This window comes from Corvus brachyrhynchos, unplaced genomic scaffold (genome assembly GCF_000691975.1).
Source record: "Corvus brachyrhynchos isolate BGI_N302 unplaced genomic scaffold, ASM69197v1 scaffold32, whole genome shotgun sequence".
In the NCBI taxonomy this organism is placed as follows: domain Eukaryota; kingdom Metazoa; phylum Chordata; class Aves; order Passeriformes; family Corvidae; genus Corvus; species Corvus brachyrhynchos.
This window is the reverse complement of record NW_008237919.1, coordinates 11,953,974-11,957,555: the sequence shown is the minus strand read 5'-3', so window position 1 is coordinate 11,957,555 and position 3,582 is coordinate 11,953,974.

The following is a 3,582-nucleotide window of genomic DNA, read 5'->3' as shown; positions in this document are numbered from 1 at the left end:
GGAGATCGCGAGACCCTGTGGCAAATGTAGCGGCTGCCCTGGGTGGTTGCTAGTGACTTGCGGTGGTTGTCGGCGAACCCTCTGGATACACAAGCTAACGTTAGAAAGCGAGTGGTATACATACCCACCTTGTGCGGACCGTGATTGAAGGTGGAACCAAGAAGGGGAGCTGCATAAATTCTTGGGTATAGCACCATACACAGAGGTAGAGTGGGGAATTGTTTTTGACTGTCTTGAGACAAGGGTATTGGCGGACATCTTTGATCGGCTGTCCGCCCATTAGGCTGAGTGAAGGCAGTACGGAGTGTGGCAGTGTTAGGGTGAGAGTGTAGCACACAGGTTCGTGTCCCGCAGCAGCATGTGGTGGCCCCCGAGTGCTGGGAAGAGACAAAGCAGTGCTGGGCCCACAAACATTCTGAGAGGTTTGCTTCTTGTAAGCATCCTAGCAGTGTCCCACGCAATGTTGACAGCAATCCAAAAGAGACAAAACATGTGGGTCACCCTAGCTAATTTAACGGGGCAAGACTCTATATGTTTGAGCCTGGACCCATTTCGCACCTGCCTAATTGGGGTCCCATACTTTAACCCACAAGACTTCCGAGGGATGCTAGACAACAGCTCACTGATAGGGAACGCCACAGGCAATGGCAATTGTTCAGGGCTGATCGGACTCAAGCCTGCGCAACAGCATGCCTGCTGGCAAGCTGCATTCTTGAAAAGCATCAATGTCACTACGGGGACACCAGAAGAGTTAGACCTACTGGGTTCCAGAAACCAAACTGGGGATGGTTATATAACATTCCAGCTGCCCACTACTGGTCAATTAAATGTTAATAGGTGCCTTTGGGCCACTGTTGACCCTCTTGCAGACTGGTTTCTGAGAAACTATGAGTCCGAAGCAATTTACTACCGAATCAACCTCACGGGTCAAGCCCTGAAACGCCTCCCCAGTGGTACGTTCTTAATATGCGGGGACAGCCCCGAAACGCCTCCCCAGCGGTACGTTCTTAATATGCGGTGACCGCACGTGGAATGGGGTTCCCGCCAGCCCACATAGGGAACCGTGCTACTTAGGGAAACTCACCCTGTTCCACCCAAACCTGCATCAACTCTTAAATATCACCCAGCGCACTGAAACCAGGGTGCGGCATTCAGTCCATGAGCTCAAATGTGAAAGGACTGAAGAGCCTGTCTTTTGGAGTCGCAGTACAATTTGGCTAGCATCTTTGTTTTTACCTGGTGCTTCAGTGGCTAGGGCACACGCAACATTGCATAAACTTGCTTGCTGGGCAAGAGACAAACTAAACTTAACTTCGCAGATGCTTGACGAGCTAAGCGCAGATGTTACTAGTGTTAGGTATGTGGTATTACAAAATCGGGCAGCCATTGATTTTCTACTATTAGCCCACGGCCACGGCTGTGAAGATTTCCAAGGTATGTGCTGTATGGATCTTTCTGACCACTCTGTCTCAATTCACAAGCGCCTCTCTGACCTCCAGAGGGGCCTGTGTAACCTTTGGGAGACAGGCGACCCTATTGGGGATTGGCTTAAGGGTCTGGGTATCACCGGATGGCTGTGTGCCTTGGTAGTAGAAGGCTGTCGATTGCTATTTGTAGTTATAATAGGCTTAATAGCATTTGGGTGTATTTTTTCCTGTGTCAAAGCAGGGCTGCGAAAGATTATCGACCAGGCCTGGGTTGCCCAAAAAGAAAACGGGGGATGTGTAGAGGGATCCCTTATGGAACAGGGGCATATGATACCCCTGGAAAGATTGGACAACCCAGGGTTGCTGAGGAAAAGCCCCTGAACAGGCCCCTGGCTGCAGGCAGGCCTGGAAAGCACCTGGCTGCAGGCAGCCCTGAGAGTCCTTGGCAAGTTATGCACTGGTCAGCTCCCCCGCTGATTAGAGGCCATCTAGAGGAACTGTGCATGAATCTTTGCAAAATTAGATATAAGTTGGCATAGTTGAACAATAAAGGCGGAATGATACTTAAATCATATCAGTGTACGTGTCGTTTGTCCAGCCAGCTCTCCAGACTCGGTCCCTAACAAACCCCAAACACTTACTGACAAGGTTAGCAATATGGGACAAAAATACACCCACCATATGAGTGTACAGGGTACTGCAGATTTGCTCCTGTTTGATGTTTTTTTTCCTTGAAAATTGTTTTTGCTTTACAAGCATTCTTTTTATATACATATAGGATATATTAAAGTGTAAGAACTAAATTAATTCAAATTATCTTCTGCTTGGACTAATATGTGTTATGTCCACGGCCTTATATATTCGCCTTCACTTTACAAACATTGTTGTAATTCATCTTTTTGTATTAGTATCACGGATCTATTATAGCACATTATCACTCAAAACCCAGTCCTTGAGTACCTTATAAACTAGCCCAAATGAAGAAAGCACCTGAAGGACAGTAAGAGAGTGTATGGATACCACTGGAGGGCATGTCAGCATAGAAAGGAATCTTCTACTAAGATGCAGAGATGAACTGTTTGGGCTTTCTTCACCCAAGCCTACCTGCTGCAAAACCCTAACAGAAACTGTCCTGCTGTTTGGAGGCATACTGGCACAAATCCAACAGTTTCAATAGGCTACTTCTGGCATTAGTGTTAATTTCACTGCAGCTGTTATGAAGGAAAAGATAAGCAGGAGATACCAGGTTCTTTCCATGACCTGAAATGTGGTGATACAAATTCAATGCACTTATTATTTATTTGTTCTTAAACACTCCTCTCAGGGTTTTTTTTTGTAAGTTTTCCTACATTCCTCCTACTTCAATGTCTTCCTGTTTGCCAGTATCCTACTTGTGCTCAAAATGAGTAAGATTTGTTTTCCAGAATGTCAGCATTTCCAGGTGTCAGTTTTCATCCTGGTTAAGATGCAGAAGTGCCAGCAGGGGGTTGGCTCTCTTTTTCTGGCTTCACTGTACATTAAGGTCAACATTTCCTGAAAAGGGTTTTTGTTTCAGAACAACTAATTAAAAAAAACCCAAACCAACAACAAAAGAAAAAAAAAAAGGCAACAAAACCCCAACAAACTCACCAAGCCCCAAAACAAGACACTTAGAGGTGGAAAAAGCTCTTGACTGCAGTTTGAAAGTTCTTCTAGAGGAGGAAGGCAAAGGGCTGAAAGAACATACAGTTCTCATCCATGCCCCTTCTTCATGCCAACATATTTCTTCTTTCCAACTTCTTATCACAAATTAGTAGTTTAGAAAATCACCCCGTAGTGTTTTTGACTATTACTCTGGGTCTGCTTTCACCTAAATAACAGCCATCTGGCTGTGTCTCAAATCAGATTCGTGTGATGAACTGTATATAATAACCAGTTCAAGGATTGTCAGGGGAAGGGTTAACACTCCTGCCCTAAGCAGAAGGACCGCAGCTGCATGCCATAAACTCTGCACAAAGACTGTCAGAAAGGAAGGGCTGGGTCAGCTGTAAAGAATTAAGCAAATCCCCCTACTACAAGAAGAGGGAAGAAGAGTGGAATTAAGAAATCCTTTTCTGCTCTTGTCTTTGGTTCGTAGTAAAAGAGATAACTGGGAACACTTGAAGTGTACCTCTAC